Source organism: Hordeum vulgare, chromosome 6H, assembly GCF_904849725.1.
Source record: "Hordeum vulgare subsp. vulgare chromosome 6H, MorexV3_pseudomolecules_assembly, whole genome shotgun sequence".
NCBI classification, from domain to species: Eukaryota; Viridiplantae; Streptophyta; class Magnoliopsida; order Poales; family Poaceae; genus Hordeum; species Hordeum vulgare.
This window is the reverse complement of record NC_058523.1, coordinates 543,185,653-543,203,842: the sequence shown is the minus strand read 5'-3', so window position 1 is coordinate 543,203,842 and position 18,190 is coordinate 543,185,653. Positions and strand designations below refer to the sequence as shown.

Here is an 18,190-nt window from a genome sequence, read left to right as displayed (position 1 = left end):
TCTGAACGTTCGGGGAAGTTCGGGGTCGGGTTAAGGGGGCATTGTCAAAACTCGCACATTTTGTCCATTCTAGCCAATTTTCTATGCTATTATTCAATAATTTAGGAACCTGGGGTGACACGAACGTTCGCGGAACTTCGAGGTCCGTTTACGTGGACCTCGTGAAAACTCACATAATTGATCCATCCTGGCAAGTTTTCTATCCTATTAATCACTGATTATGGGTCCCGTGGTGCTACAAACATTCGGGGAACTTTGGGGACCGGTTACGGTGACCTCGTCAAAACTCGCAGATTTAGTCCATTCTGGCAGTTTCCTATGCTATTACTCACTCATTATGGGTCCTGTGGTGCTACAAACGTTTAGGGAACTTCAGGGAGCGTTACTGGGACCTCGTCCAAACTCGCAGATTCGGGCCATTCTGGCTAGTTTTTTATGCTATTACTCACTCATTTTGGTTCCCGAGGCGATCTGAATGTTCCGCGAACTTCGGGGACCGGTTACGGGGACCTTGTCAAAACTCTTATATTTGGTCCATTCTGGCCAGTTGTCTAATATATTACTCACTGATTCTGGGTCCCGGGACGCTACAAATGTTCCACGAACTCCGGGGACCGTTTACGGGGACCTCGTGAAAACTCGCAGATCTGGTCCATTTTGCCCATTTATCTATGCTACTAGTAGAACTCCCGTGCGTTGCCACGGGCTTTGTAAAATTTATAATTAGTCTCTTTCATTTATCATCCCCTCATCTTGGATGAATCCGTGATGCTCTAATTAGAAACACAACAATCAAGTATTAGAAATTTTTATTGAATGTGATAATCTAAGAAATCCGTGGCGCCCTTGGACAGGCAACAATGGTCGAGTAGCAGTTGGACATGCAACAATAGTCGAGTACGCCGACATATGGTGACGCCTCCGCAGTGTCTTGCTTGGACCGCGACCCGACATCATCCATTGGTGTTGAACAGATAATGGCGTCTACACGTTATGAGAGCAGCGTCTACACGTTATGAGAGCACCAGACTTACAACGCACTTGGAAAAACTGGACCCATATAGGAGTCAAGTTGTTCTTGTGGCTCGCTGGACTACAGCACGCCTTGCCCGCAATGGGCGGCCGCACACCCCTGAGTGCATCCTATACTTTAATCGTGTTATTTGAAGAGTAGATTTCATTACATGTTGTAAATAAAATAAAGATTATTTGTATCAGCAATGTACATTTTGTTTAAGGTGATAGATATAAGAGGTGTGCTTCGGTACCCCCTAACAAAAAGTAGAAGATGATATGTATACCCACCTCGTATTGTACACTACAGGCCACCGTACGTGTACACTACGGGCCCCATACTGTATCTACGGGGCCCATACTGTATATACGTACGAAGGCCCGTAGTATACAATACAAGGAGGTGGGTATACGTTTTCCCTTCTATGTTTTGTTGGTGGGTGTACCGAAGCACACGTGTAGATATAAATTGATGTATTATCTATACATAGAAAGCAGTGATTTGATACCTCCAACTATGAAACTGGAATAAGCTGAGCTGACATAAAATTGGAGATAGTTAGCAATTAAGGAAAAAAAAGTTACAAAGGACCCCATATGCACCTTTCACAAGGCTAGTAGAACGCCCAAGCATTTGCACGGGCTTCGATATATATAAATGAATCAAACAAATGATTAATGTCATCTTCAAGTTCAAATTTAATTTTTTCCTCATACGTCCGTCCTAGCGTGTTTGGACATCAATCGGGCGCCAAGCGGGCTCCTCAAAATCCAAATCTCGGCCGAACTACCTGCCATGTTATTCGAACATGTGGTTCCAACATAAAAACTCCACACCATGACAGACTCTTTCCCATTTCTTGTCGGATCCTTCCATTCCCGCTCTGTTTTTCATCGTAGCGGGACATTTCTTCTATTAAAATCGGATGACGCCCACCTTACTTTTGCCACGGTGTTCTCTCTTCTTCACACCGTGCTTCCCCACGGTTCCGCAAGGAGGAGTCTCCTGCCAACCAACCCGCTTTCCACCATAAACCCCCTCTCTCCGCGTGGTCGTGTCGATTGAACAACTCCATCAAGGCAGCGAGGCATGCGCCGCCCGTGTGACACCCCCGAGTCAAGAAGTCAGATTCGATGTCATGCATTAACACAAAACAAAAATATGATGCCTGTTCTTGAGCATGCAACCGACACACCACCTTGTTTGTTACTAACCCATGAAGCAAACAACCAATGCATTTACGTGTCAATTATAACCAAAAAAATATGACTTGATGACAAAATATATGAACAACCCGCTCATACAATTTACTGCAAAGTGATCTCTAATGAAATGTAATTTGTCACATTTTCTAAAGTAAGAAATTATTCTGCTCACACAACAGTAATTAAACAAACCAACGCCAATCCAAATCTCGCTTACGCTCAACACTTACTCTTATTCCGCTCAGACAAAAAATGAGTCATGAACATGAATGATTTCTACAAAGTTAGGGAATTAGAATATGTTTTTACTGTGCTACAAGGTTTCAGTTTATTTAAAAACAATAGTACACTGTTAGAATGATTTTAAGCAATCGGCAAGCTCGTAAAACTTAAAACGCCAAAAGACATTACTTGAATTAATATTCAAAGAGAGAATTATTAGATATATACTGTACATACTATTATAAAGAATTACTAATCTGGGAGTTGCCGTTTATTGATTAGAAATAAATAATATACAACATCCAAATGCTCTCCGCATTGGAATCATCAACTAACTCTGTTGGCAAACATAGGGGCGAGCAACTAATACCGCTAGGGGCCTAAGATATTCTATATAAAAAATCATATTCCATATTTGTAGTTTGCAGATGTAATAGAAGTATAAATGTCCATAGACACACTTAAGTGAAGCCGAAACATCCCACACGCATTTCTTGCACACATGACAGCTGAAAATTAACAATATATATACATAATAGATGTAAGAATAAATTCCTGAATATGGCTTATAAAAACTCTAACGTCTATGAGAAATGGATGGATGAACATGGCTTATAAATGAAGTAAGGAATAAATGTACAACCCGATTCTTGGTCTGTGAAAAAAACATACCAGAGCAGCTCTAGCGAAGATGTGTTGCCACTAATTTTATCTATGTTTTACATATATACAGAGAGGTAACCGTGGAAGGCCATGTTAAGAACTAATTGGCAAACAAAAATGAGAATAATTTCGCAAGGTGATCACTACTAATGAGAACAAACGTGAAATTATGTTAACTTTAGAAGGCCACAACGTGCAAATTATTTTGGTGTTTAGTGAATGAGAGAAAACACATACCTGCAATCACAAAGAAGGTCTAAATTCATAGATTAATTCTTTACCTCGAATACTTCAGAATTTTTTTTTCTGTTTCCAAGAGCAGCAAAACGTACCGTGAAATTCAGTGTGGTTTCAGGCCCCCAATATTTGAGAGCTGCAAGGTCATACGCACGAGTAGCTGCCTCCTCTTTCTCATAAGCCCCTGCAGAGTTACCACACGCTCAGACAACTAAATCCTCAACAAGCAAAAAATAAAAATGAAGAGAAAATAACAAGTGACATGAATCTGCCAAAAAACAGGTAGGCTAGCTAGATGTGTGTCTACAAATATGCTTGTGGGACTTACCCGGATAGACTATTGAGCCAACACAGCATCAAGCACAAGTAGAACGCAGTCACATGCAGATGACCAGACAAGGACCCCCACAAAAGATAACAGGAAACAAAGAGATAAAAAATTATAATCAGAATATCAGCCTTAATAAATTCGTTTCGCTTTACGGAAAAAATATATGCTTTGTGCTAATAGCAGCCAGATATAGTATCAGGATCCAGAGCAGTTTTTTAATCAGTATTAGGTACCATCCTCGTATTGCATCCCTATTTTTCCATCTACGCATAAAAATAATAATTATATAAATCTGAACTATGATTTTCATATTGTCTGAAAGACTGTGATTTAAATCTGAAAATCAGAAGGAGGATTTTTTTGACCTTGCCTCCTTTCTTCTTGTCCCAAAGGTATGCCTCAAATCTCCATGTCCACCTGTGCCGGATCGCATATTAACATGCATGCATCTGATCAATTTATAAGCACATGCTTTCAAGAAGATAAAAAAGTAAGGAAAAAACGGATTGACCAGATTAAATGAGCAGGCAGCGGTAATGCAGATTGCAGATCAACCGGCCCTCCTACTTCCTAACAACTAACCGTACTTGACTGAATTATTCAATTGGAGCATGACAAGAAAATCCACCAGCTGAATTCAAGAACTGAACCGGGATCATGCTTAACTGGCTCGCCGAGAGATTAGGAGGGAACAAAGGGTGTAGACTTTTGACATGCAGGCCAAGGTTGGGGACCAACCAATTCTCCGACTTTTGATTAATCAGCGGCAATGCGCAATTGATTGGTTATTTTGCGGTCTTGAGATCAGAATCAATCCAGAGAATACACGCATGATCCATACCTTGTGACCCCCCTTATATGGAGCTCCTCTTCCCAGATGCAGTGGCGCCATTGGCGAGGCGTCAGACTCCTTGCTGCTCCTGCTCGACTCTTTCTTGGCCAGCTTGGGCGTCGCCTTCGCCTGGCGCTCCCGGCCTTCTACGTCCGTGCTCGCTTGCGGCGAATGGCGATCGAAGAAGAGTGGGAGGAGGACGGCGACGACGGCGATGACGGCGCACGAGTGATTTCCTTGCCGCCACCAAGAAGATTCGCGACGGAGACGACGACGACGACGGCCAGCGCGAAGGAGGATGGCGGCGGCCGGCTCGCTTCCGTGGTTTTGTTCGAGAGGATGAAGATCCATCTCTCGTGCAACTGCCGCTAGGGGTAGCCGCCGTTGAGAGGCAACGATCAGCAAGATACGGGAGATGGGATGGGGGCGAGAAGATCCGGGGGGGCGGTGAATGGATCCGGGATGGCGTTCGTGGTGGAGGGATGGTGGCGAAGGCCTGTGGGATGGAGGCGACCTAGGGTTTGCGATGGCACCGAGCTGGGGATCGAGATGGAGGCGGTGTGATGCGCGGCTGGAGCATCAGGGTCTTTTTCTTTAGGGTTTTTTTGGCGTGGGTGTGGAACCGTGCGGAGACGAAAAATGACCATGGGCGATTTTTTTTGTCATGCGCTAGGGATAGAGGAGCTCACGTCGTGGTCTTTTTTGGTAGCCAGAGGAGACGAAAATTAACCAGAGCGGTGGGAGGGTGGACGAAAATTAACCGGTCAGATCCGGCTACCAACTGCCCCTTTATTAGTAGAGATTAGTCACTGATTTTGGTTTCTTGGGCGATCCGAATGTTCCGCGAACTCCAAGGACCAGTTTCAGTGACCTCCTCAAAATTTGCAGATTTGATCCATTCTGACCTGTTTTCTATGCTATTACTCACTGATTTTGGGTCCCGGGGCGATCCGAACGTTTGGGGAAATTCGGGGTCGGGTTATGGGGGCATTGTCAAAACTCGCAGATTTGTTCCATTCTAGCCAATTTTATATGCTATTACTCACTGATTTTGGTTCCCGGGGCGATCCGAACGTTCCGCGAAATTCGGGACCGGTTACGGGGACCTTGTCAAAACTCGCGGATTTGGTGCATTCTCACGAGTTTTCTATGCTATTACTCACTGATTCTGGTTTCGGGGGCGCTAAAAACGTTCCATTAACTCCGGGGACCAGTAACGGGAACCTCGTCAGAACTCTTGAATTTTGTCCTTTTTGGCCAGTTTTCTATGCTATTATTCACTGATTCTGAAACCCGGGACGACACGAACGTTCGGGGAACTTCGGGGTATGTTTACGTGAACCTCGTCACAACTCGCACATTTTGTCAATTCTAGGCAGTTCTCTATGCTATTATTCACTAATTTAGGAACCCGGGGCGACACGAACGTTTGGGGAACTTCGGGGTCCGTTTACGGGGACCTCGTGAAAACTCGCATAATTGATCCATTCTGGCCGGTTTTCTATCCATTCTGGCTACAAACGTAGATTCATCCATTCTCGCCAGTTTTCAATCGCATAACTTGTGAAAACTCACTTATTTATGGGTCCCGTGGCGCTACAAACGTTCGAGGAACTTAGGGTACCGGTTACGGGGACCTTGTTAAAACTCTTAGATTTGATCCATTCTGGCTAGTTTTCTATACTATTAGTCACTGATTATGGGACCCGTGGTGCTACAAACGTTCGACGAACTTCGGTGAGCGGTTACTGAGACCTCGTCCAAACTTGCAGATTTGGTCCATTCTGGCCAGTTTTCTATGCTGTTACTCACTGAGTTTGGATCTCGGGGCGATCCGACTGTTCGGAGAACTTCGGGGTCTGGTTATGGGGACATCGTCAAAACTCATAGATTTGGTCCATTCTAGCCAGTTTTCTATGCTATTGCTCACTGATTTTGGTTCCCGGGGCGATCTGAACGTTCCACGAACTACGGAGACCGGTTACGGGGACCTTGTGAAAACTCTTAGATTTGGACCATTCTGGCCAGTTCCCGGGGCGATCCGAATGTTCCGCGAACTCCGAGGACCGGTTACGGGGACCTCGTCAAAACTTGCAGATTTGGTCCATTCTGACCTGCTTTCTACTCACTGATTTTGGGTCCCCGGGGTGATCCGAACGTTTGGGGAAGTTCGGGGTCGGGTTATGGGGCATTGTCAAAACTCGCAGATTTGTTCTATTCTGGCCACTTTTCTATGCTATTACTCAGTGATTTTGGTTCCCGAGGCGATCTGAACGTTCCGCAAAATTCGGGGACCGGTTACGGGGACCTTGTCAAAACTCGCGGATTTGGTACATTCTCACCCATTTTCTATGATATTAGTCACTGATTCTAGGTCTGGTACGCTAAAAACGTTCCACGTACTCTGGGAACAGTTACAGGGACCTCGCCACAACTCTCGGATTTTGCCTTTCTGGCCAGTTTTCTATGCTATTATTCGCTGATTTTGAAATCCGGGGCGACACAGACGTTCGGGAACTTCGGGCTCTGTTTACGTGCACCTCGTCACAACTTGCACATTTTGTCCATTCTAGCCAGTTTTCTATGCTATTATTCACTAATTTTGGAACCCGGGGCGACACGAACTTCGAGTAACTTCGGGGACCGTTTACGGGGACCTCATGAAAACTCTCACAATTGATACATTTTGGCCAGTTTTCTATCCTATTACTCACCGATTATGGGCCCCGTGGCGCTACAAACATTCAAAGAACTTCGAGGACCGGTTACGGGGACCTCGTCAAAACTCACAGATTTGATTCATTCTGGCGAGTTTTCTATCCTACTACTCACTGATTATGGGTCATGTGGTGCTACAAACGTCCAGGAAACTTCGGGGAGCGGCTACTCGGACCTCGTCCAAACTCACAAATTTGGTCCATTCTGGCCAGTTGTCTATGCTATTACTCACTGAGTTTGGATCTCAGGGCGATCCGACTGTTCGGGGAACTTTGGGGTCCGGTTATGGAGACATCGTGAAAACTCCCAGATTTGGTCCATTCTAGCAAGTTTTCTATGCTATTACTCACTGATTTTGGTTCCCGGGGCGATTTGAATGTTCCACGAACTTCGGGGACCGGTTACGAGACCTTGTCAAAACTCTTAGATTTGGTCCATTCTAGCTAGTTTTCTATTCTATTACGCACTGATTCTGGGTCCCGGGACGCTACAAACGTTCCATGAACTCCGGGGACCGGTTACGGGGACCTCGTGAAAACTCGCAGATTTGGTCCATTCTGGCCTGTTTTCTGTGATATTAATCACTGATTTTGGGTCCCGGGGCGATCCGAACGTTCGGGGAAGTTCGGGGTCGGGTTAAGGGGGCAGTTTGAAAACTCGCAGATTTGTTCCATTCTTGTCAGTTTTCTATGCTATTACTCACTGATTTTGGTTCCAGGGGCAATCCGAATGTTCTGCGTAATTCGGGGACCGGTTACGGGGACCTTGTCAAAACTCGCGGATTTGGTCCGACTGTTCGGGGTACTTCGGGGTCCGGTTATGGGGATATCGTCAAAGCTCGCAGATTTGCTCCATTCTAGCCAGTTTTCTATGCTATTCCTCACTGATTTTGGTTCCCGGGGCGATCTGAACGATCCACGAACTTCGGGGACCGGTTACGGGGACCTTGTGAAAACTCTTAGATTTCACCCATTTTGGCAAGTTTTCTGTGGTATTAGTCAGTGATTATGGAAATGGTGGTGCTACAAACGTTCGAGGAACTTCGCGGAGCGGTTACTCGGACCTCATCCAAACTCACAGATTTGGTCCATTCTGGCCAGTTTTCTATGCTACTACTCACCGACTTTGGATCCCAGGGCGATCCGATTGTTCGGGGAACTTCAGGGTCCGGTTATGCGGACATCATCAAAACTTGGAGATTAGGTCCATTCTAGCTAGTTTTTATGCAATTAGTCACTGATTTTGGTTCCCGGGGCGATCTGAACGTTCCACGAACTTCGGGTACCGGTTACGGGGACCTTGTCAAGACTCTTAGATTTGGTCCATTCTGGCCAGTTTTGTATGCTATGAGTCATTGATTATGGGACCCGTGGTGCTACAAACGTTCGAGGAACTTCGGGGAGCGGTTACTGGGACCTCATCCAAACTAACAGATTTGGTCCATTCTGGCTAGTTTTCTATGCTACTACTCACTGAGTTTGGATCCGTGGGCGATCCAACTGTTCAGGGAACTTCAGGGTCCGATTATGGGGACATCATCAATACTCGGAGATTAGGTCCATTCTTGCTAGTTTTTTATGCGATTACTCACTGATTTCGGGTCCGGTTACGGGGACCTTGTCAAAATTCTTAGATTTGGTCCATTCTGGCTAGTTTTCTATGCTATTACTCACATATTCTAGGTCCCGGGGCGCTACAAACGTTCCACGAACTCCCGGGACCGGTTACGGGGACATCGTGAAAACTCACATATTTGGTTCATTGTGCCCAGTTTTCTATGCTATTTGTCACTGATTTTGGTTCCCGGGGCGATCCAAATGTTCCGCGAACTCCGAGGACCGGTTACGGGGACATCGTCAAAACTTGTAGATTTGGTCCATTATGACCTCCTTTCTATGCTATTACTCACTGATTTTGGGTCCCCGGGGTGATCCGAACGTTCGGGGAAGTTCGGGGTCGGGTTATGGGGCATTGTCAAAACTTCCAGATTTGTTCCATCTTGGTTCGGGGTCGGGTTTTCTATGCTATTACTCACTGATTTTGGTTCCCAAGGCGATCCGAACGTTCCACGAAATTCGGGGACCGGTTACGGGGACCTTGTCAAAACTCACGGATTTGGTCCATTCTCACCAGTTTTCTATGCTATTAGTCACTAATTCTGGGTCCGGGGCGCTAAAAACGTTCCATGTACTCTAGGAACCAGTTACGGGGACATCGTCACAACTCTCGTATTTTTTCCTTTCTGACCAGTTTTCTATGCTATTATTCACTGATTTTGAAACCCGGGGCGACACGAATGTTCGGGGAACTTCGGCTCTGTTTATGTGGAGCTAGTCACAACTCACACATTTTGTCCATTCTAGACAGTTTTCTATGCTATTATTCACTAATTTTGGATCCCGGGGCGACACGAACTTCAAGGAACTTCGGGGACCGTTTAAGGGGACCTCCTGAAACTCTCATAATTGATCCATTCTGGCCAGTTTTCTATCCTATTACTCACTGATTATGGGTCCCGTGGTGCTACAAACGTTCGGGGAACTTCGGGGACTAGTTACGGGGACCTCGTCAAAACTCGCAAATTTGATGCATTATGGCTAGTTTTTTTATCCTACTACTCACCGATTATGGGTCATGTGGTGCTACAAACATTGAGGAAACTTCGGGGAGCGGCTACTCGGACCTCGTCCAAACTCACAGATTTGATCCATTCTGGCCAGTTTTCTATGCTATAACTCACTGAGTTTGGATCTCAAGGCGATCCGATTGTTCGGGGAACTTCAGGGTCCGGTTATGGGGACATCATCAAAACTCGCAGATTTGGTCCATTCTAGCCAGTTTTCTATGCTATTAGTCATTGATTTTGATTCCCGGGGTGATCAGAATGTTCCGCGAACTCTGAGGACCGGTTACGAGGACCTCGTCAAAACTTACAGATTTGGTCCATTCTAGCCTGTTTTCTGTGATATTACTCACTCATTTTGGGTCCCGGGGCGATCCAAACGTTCGGGGAAGTTCAGGGTCGGGTTAAGGGGCATTGCCAAAACTCGCAGATTTGTTCCATTCTGGCCAGTTTTCTATGCTATTACTCACTGATTTTGGTTCCCGGGGCAATCCGAACGTTCCGAGTAATTCGGGGACCGGTTACGGGAACAGTGTCTAAACTCGCTGATTTGGTCCATTCTCACCAGTTCTATGTTATTACTCACTGATTCTGGGTCCGGGGGAAATAAAAATGTTCCATGTACTCCAGGGACCAGTTACGGGGACCCCGTCACAATTCATGGATTTTGTCCATTCTGACAGTTTTCTATGCTATTACTCACTACGTTTGGATCTCGAGGCGATCCGACTGTTCGGGGAACTTCGGGGACCGGTTATGGGGACATCGTCAAAACTCACAGATTTGTTCCATTATAGCCAGTTTTCTATGCTATTACTCACTGATTTTGGTCCCCGGGGCGATCTGAACGTTCAACGAACTTCGGGGACCGATTACGGGGACCTTGTTAAAACTCTTAGATTTGGTCCATTCTGGCCAGTTTTCTATGCTATTACTCACTGATTCTAGGTCCTGGGATGCTACAAACGTTCCACAAACTTTGGGGACCGGTAATGGGGACCTTGTCAAAACTCTTAGATTTGGTCCATTATGCCCAGTTTTCGATAATATTACTCACTGATTCTGGGTCCCGGGGCGCTACAAACGTTCCGTGAGCTTCGAGGACCGGTTACGGGGACCTCGTCAAAACTTGCAGATTTGGTCCATTCTGGCCTGTTTTCTATGCCTTTACTCATTAATTCCGGGTCCCGGGGCGATCCGAACGTTCGGGGAAGTTCGGGGTCGGGTTATGGGGGCATTGTCCAAACTCGGAGATTTGTTCCATTTTGGGCAGTTTCCTATGCTATTACTAAATGATTTTGCTTCCCGGGGCGATCCGAACGTTCCGCGAAATTCGGGGACCGGTTACGGGGACCTTGTCAAAACTCGCGGATTTGGTCCATTCTCAGCAGTTTTCTTTAATATTACTCACTGATTATGGGTCCGGGGGCGCTAAAAACGTTCCACGAACTGCGGGGACCAGTTACGGGGACCTCGTCACAATTCACGGATTTTGTCCTTTCTGGCTAATTTTCTATGCAATTATTCACTGATTTTGAAACCCGGGGCGACACGAATGTTCGGGAAACTTCGGACTCTTTTTACATGGACCTCGTCACAACTCGCACATTTTGTCCATTCTAGCCAATTTTCTATGCTATTATTCAATAATTTAGGATCCTGGGGTGAGACGAACGTTCGCAGAACTTCGAGGTCCGTTTACGAGGACCTCGTGAAAACTCGCATAATTGATCCATTCTAGCAAGTTTTCTATCCTATTAATCACTGATTATGGGTCCCGTGGCGCTACAAACGTTCGGGAACTTTGGGGTCCTGTTACGGTGACCTCATCAAAACTCGCAGATTTAATCCATTCTGGCAGTTTTCTATGCTATTACTGACTCATTATGGGTCATGTGGTGCTACAAACGTTTAGGGAACTTCGGGGAGCGGTTACTTGGACCTCGTCCAAACTCCCAGATTTGGGCCATTCTCGCGAGTTTTTATGCTATTACTCACTCATTTTGGTTCCCGAGGCGATCTGAACGTTCCCCGAACTTCAGGGACCGGTTATGGGGACCTTGTCAAAGCTCTTAGATTTGGTCCACTCTGGCTAGTTGTCTATGATATTACTCACTGATTCTGGGTCCCGAGGCGCTACAAATGTTCCACGAACTTCGGGGACCGTTTACGGGGACCTCGTGAAAACTCACAGATCTGGTCCATTCTGCCCATTTATCTATGCTATTAGTCATTGATTTTAGTTCCTCGGGCGATCCGAATATTCTGCGAACTCCGAGGACCGGTTACGGTGACCTCGTTAAAACTTACAGATTTGATCCATTTTGGCTTGTTTTCTATGCTATTACTCACTGATTCTAGGTGCCGGGGTGATCCGAACGTTCGGGGAAATTCGGGGTCGGGTTATGGGGGCATTGTCAAAACTCGCAGATTTGTTCCATTCTAGCCAGTTTTATATGCTATTACTTACTGATTTTGGTTCGCGGGGCGATCCGAACGTTCCGCGAAATTCGGAGACCGGTTACGGGGACCTTGTCAAAACCCGCGGATTTGGTGCATTCTCACCAGTTTTCTATGCTATTACTCACTGATTCTGGTTTCGGGGGCGCTAAAAATGTTCCATTAACTCCGGGGACCAGTTCCGGGAACCTCGTCAGAACTCTTGAATTTTGTCCTTTTTGGCCAGTTTTCTATGCTATTATTCACTGATTCTGAAACCCGGGACGACACGAACGTTCGGGGAACTTCGGGGTCTGTTTACGTGAACCTCGCCAAAACTTGCACATTTTGTCAATTCTAGGGAGTTCTCTATGCTATTATTCACTAATTGACGAACCAGGGGCGACACGAACGTTTGGGGAACTTCGGGGCCCGTTTACGGGGACCTCGTGAAAACTCACATAATTGATCCATTCTGGCCAGTTTTCTATCCATTCTGGCTACAAACGTTGATTGATCCATTCTGGCCAGTTTTCTATCGCATAACTCGTGAAAACTCACTTATTTATGGGTCTCGTGGCATTACAAACGTTCGGGGAACTTCAGGTACCGGTTACGGGGACCTTGTTAAAACTCTTAGATTTGATCCATTCTGGCTAGTTTTCTATACTATTAGTCACTGATTATGGGACCCGTGGTGCTACAGACGTTCGAGGAACTTCGGTGAGCTGTTACTGAGACCTCGTCCAAACTCGCAGTTTTGGTCCATTCTGACCAGTTTTCTATGCTATTACTCACTGAGTTTGGATCTCGGGGCGATCCGACTGTTCGGAGAACTTCGGGGTCCGGTTATGGGGACATCGTCAAAACTCACAGATTTGGTCCATTCTAGCCAGTTTTCTATGCTATTGCTCACAGATTTTGGTTCCCGGGGCGATCTGAACGTTCCACGAACTTCGGAGACCGGTTACGGGGACCTTGTGAAAACTCTTAGATTTGGACCATTCTGGCCAGTTTTCTATGTTATTAGTCACTCATTATAAGAACCGTGGTGATACAAACGTTCGAGGAACTTCGGGGAGCGATTACTCGGACCTCGTCCAAACTCGTAGATTTGGTCCTTCCTGGCCAGTTTTCTATGCTACTACTCACCGAGTTTGGATCCCAGGGCGATCCCACTGTTCGGGGAACTTCAGGGTCCGGTTATGGGGAAATCGTCAAAACTTGCAGATTTGGTCCATTCTAGCGAGTTTTCTATGCGATTACTCACTGATTTTGGTTCCCTGGGCGATCTGAACGTTACACGAACTTCAGGGATCGGTTACGGGTACCTTGTCAAAACTCTTAGATTTGGTCCATTCTGGCTAGTTTTCTATGCTATTAGTCAGTGATTATGGGACCCGTGGTGCTAGAAACGTTCGAGGAACTTCGGGGAGCTGTTATTGGGACCTCATCCAAACTCACAGATTTGGTCCATTCTGGTCAGTTTTCTATGCTACTACTCACTGAGTTTGGAATCCGGGGCGATCCGACTTTTGGGGAACTTCAGGGTCCAGTTATGGGGACATCGTCAAAACTCGGAGATTAGGTCCATTCCAGCCAATTTTCTATGCGATTACTCACTGATTTTGGTTCCCGGGGCGATCTGAACGTTTCACGAACTTCGGGTACCGGTTACGGGGACCTTGTCAAAATTCTTAGATTAGGTCCGTTCTGGCCAGTTTTCTATGCGACTACTCACTCAGTTTGGATCTCAGTGCGATTCGACTGTTCGGGGAACTTCAGTGTCCGGTTATGGGGACATCGTCAAAACTCTTAGATTTGATCCATTCTAGCAAGCTTTCTATGCTATTACTCACTGATTCTGGGTTCTGGGGCGCTACAAACGTTCCACGAACTCCCGCGACTGGTTACGGGGACATCATGAAAACTCGCAGATTTGGTTCATTGTGCTCAGTTTTCTATGCTACTAGATCATTGTTGGCGCGCATTGCTGCGCCCGTCTGTTTGTATAATGAAATGGTTTGCATTTTGATAAATATATGACCACATGAAATATATTGAATTTGCCTAAACATAATTCATTTCTTGTGGAGGACATCACATTCATAAGACAAGAGTCCTAAGAAGGATTAAATTAGTTACAATATCAAATAAAGATATGTGAAATACTACCATACAAGTGTGGTAATCATATTTTTCATTTTTGTTTCCTTGTATTGTTAAAGAGTAACCATGCTAAAATCTATATGTAAGAAAGTTGTTGACCGGCAATCACATTTTAAACAAACCAGCATGTAAAATGGTGTTGCTACACTTGCACGAATCAAATAATGCCCAAACTGAAATGTCAAACAATCAGCAACCACCTGGAGCAAAGAATATTTCCTAGTCAGGACAAGCTAATTGATATATCAAGTAACATCAAGTATTAAATGAAGGACAAATAATATTACAACAAAAGTGACAATTGAAATAAATTCAAGATATGCATAAGATATAGTATACCTAGCATGTATCCAGTGTGTCGTACTTGAGCTGCTCAAGCTAGTTATCATTACTTAGTAATGCATTAGTACTGAAGTAAATTTCAGCAAAGATTCAATAAAATTTTATTGCATGAGTATCTACGTACATAAAAGACAATACTTGAATCCTCTTTGAAAACATAACATTCATTCATGTGGCAACAATCAAGTTTTCTACAACACTATTGAAAAAGTTGAGCAATAACATTCTACCTTGATTGGCATGCTTGCTTCTTGTATTGTTTTTTTTTCATCTGACACAGAACTATTGCAAGTTTGAACTATCACTATCACTATTGTGAAACCTTGTTCGACAACCAAAAATGATGTCCTAAATTTAGACCCAACTAGAGCGATTATGTTGTTTTTTACCTCCAGGAATTATATACTAAGGTTAGAGGTTCTAAAGACAGAAATTACAGGAATCTGTAGCAAAGATCGCTTTCTTCTTATTTTTTGGCATATCTCGGAACTGTAATATGCAAAATAAGTGTTTATGAGTTTTGGGAAAATAAAATGGAACAGATCTTTGTGTTCTTGAGGCCAACTTGTAAGGTTCAATCATAATCGCCACATAGTGTCGTGCCATCACATGGTAAAAATTAAATACTAAGTCTGTACTCAGGTACTCATGAATTAGAGAGCAAAAAAAATACCTAATTTATAATCGTCATGTAGTACTGCTACAAGTCAGGACTCAGCAAGGACCACATGATTTAGATAAAGATAATCTATAGGATGTGTAAAGGTAAATTTCCTCCATAAATATTTCCTTCAACTCATACCAGTTCACGAGAAAATTCACAGATTTGTATGGGGGTGAGTGGATGACTTGAGAGAAACAAAGCTTGCAAATTTTGAATGAAGAGGATTGTCTAGTTACCTTGGAGAAGGGGATTTGACATCAATGTCCAGAGAGTACAAGATGTATTGCATAATCAGGAGAGGATTTTCAGCTATGAATAAGCATTGGCGAAGTTTTTTTAGATATTATGACCGTGCAACACTACATTCATGAATGAAATCGGTAGTATTGTACCTCCCAAGGAGCCCACTGGTCTCCCATCATGTCCTTCTGCCTAACAAATCCCAAACACAGACGCATCACCATTCTGTTATTATTACTCTCTCAACATGCACACATTATTTTACAGGTTAAAACATATCCTCCACTTACATATTTCAATCCAAGATTTCATTTCTCTGGACGGCGATGTTGTCCTCGAGCTGCAGTATCTCGGACTCCATGGTCATCACCAGCTCCAGGACATCCGGTGTGCTGGACGACCTGCCAACAATAAGCAACCACAAAAATGAGCGGACAACATCATCTCCGTGGGTAAATGGCAAACAGGCATGACACGACCGACAAGTAGACGACGAACCTCACAACGGTGCCCTCGGTAAACCATGGTGCTCCGGCCTTCGGATCCGGCTGGTGCAGGATGGTGTAGCCTTGAGTTGAGGTCACCACGAAGGGGTTCAACAGGCTGGGGGCGGTCTTCTCCTTCCTCCCATTCGCTACAACAACCAAATCCCACCTACAATACAAAATGGGGGAAACATAAAAAAAGTGTAATTGTTGTTGCTATTGCGGACACACAAACATATAAAAAGGGTTTGCAGATTGTAGTGTGGTACATAAGCAATCGGCAGGCTCTAGTAATCATCAAACCACAAATTCAACAATAAGTATGAATGGTATTTATCCGAGTTGATCTAGTGTATGGTTACGTTGGTGCTCAGATCCCATGCCACACTCGACAACATGATGAATCCTGATGCCTTAGCCGCATCCCCTCAAGCCAAGCTCCGTCGTCCGTGCAACCCAAAGCCCTCCTCGCCTCTGCCCAAGGTGGTCGCGATTACCATTTCTGCACCGCACAACGGAACAAGCCGTCTGTGTTTAGCGTCTCCGGCCCCCAAGCCGGCTTTGTTAGCACCACTGGTGCCATAGCAGGCAGCAGCCGCGGGCCTTCGACCCCCGCCGGCAAAGCCTGGGTGCAAGCAGCGTTCCCTGACCAAAAAGAAGCCCAAGTAGCCGATTGCAATGGAGTCCGTCCAGACCCTCAACCACGGCAAGGAGCCACTGAACCAATTATGTTTCCATATGAAGTGTGAATTATCCTCAAACAATAGATGAAGAGATCAGATTAAAACTTGCACATGAATGTATTGTCAAATATCTATCACGGGCCTCCTCTCCAACAATTTCACATAGAAAAAATATTAAGTAACACATGCAGGGATACACAAAAACAAGGATATGAGCAATTCTAAACCGCATGAACACAATTACAAACCCTTGGAAATTGAATCAAGAACAATATTATATCATCACGGATGACGATTAATAGGTGTTATTGGCTGCCGCCGCAGTGATTAGGGAGAGAGAGAGAGGGAGGGAGCTCACTAGTGTGTTGTTGCACAGGAAGGAACAACCTACGTGGAGGAGGGCGGATGACCTCTCGCTGTCGGCCCGGAGAGCTGGCAAATCGAGATGGACCCTTCCACTCAGTTTCAAGGTCGGTCGAGGGTGGTGCAGAAATTGCCATGGCGCTGATCGCTTCAGTGGGAGGGTGGTGGTTCGCCGTCCCTGCCGCCCGCTTCATCTTGGACTCCTGTCTATCACCATGCTTCGCTACCGCTACAGCCGACGATAAGGTTTGCGAGGAACTACCATGAGAGAGGATGGAACCGTTCAAAAGAAGGAAATCGCCCGCCACCGTTGTTGCCATCACCTCCCTTGCGGCAGCAGCGACAATCAGATTGGGAGGATGGGGGAGAGGAGGTGGGGACTCGGGAATGTGCGTGCCGTCTACCGTGAAGAAGAACCCTCGAGACATCCAGCCATCCAACAGACTGGGCTTCATTGCAGCCAATTAACCATGGGCCTTGGAAAAAGTCGTAGTAAACTAGAAACGAATAGAAGATCTAACGATAAAAAATGGTTCAAACGCGAATCTGACGGTCAAAATGGTTGATGGCATGAGAGGACTCGGTTTGGGTGCAGTTTTACTGTCCTAAATTAGTCACTGATTTTGGTTCCCGGGGCGATCCGAATGTTCCGCGAACTCCAAGGACCGGTTACGGGGACCTTGTCAAAACTTGCAGATTTGGTCCATTCTGACCTGCTTTCTATGCTATTACTCACTGATTCTGGGTCCCCGGGGTGATCCGAACGTTCGGGGAAGTTCGGGGTCGGGTTATGGGGCATTGTCAAAACTTGCAGATTTGTTCCATTCTAGCAAGTTTTCTATGCTATTACTCACTGATTTTGGTTCCCGAGGAGATCCGAACGTTCCGCAAAATTCGGGGACCGGTTAAGGGGACCTTGTCAAAACTCGCGGATTTCGTCCATTCTAACCAGTTTTCTA

General features: G+C 45.4%; 1 long non-coding RNA gene and 1 pseudogene across 1 annotated transcript; both read right to left on the bottom strand.

The window, feature by feature from the left end:
- Window positions 1-3,414: 3,414 nt before the first annotated feature.
- Window positions 3,415-4,032, bottom strand: LOC123403058. The gene is made up of 2 exons (XR_006611395.1): window positions 3,671-4,032; window positions 3,415-3,526 (listed from the first exon to the last, which is right to left on the bottom strand). It is a non-coding gene; the product is annotated as an uncharacterized LOC123403058 (long non-coding RNA).
- A 543-nt stretch (window positions 4,033-4,575) lies between these two features.
- On the bottom strand, window positions 4,576-5,152 carry LOC123405822 (annotated as a pseudogene).
- Window positions 5,153-18,190: the final 13,038 nt, after the last annotated feature.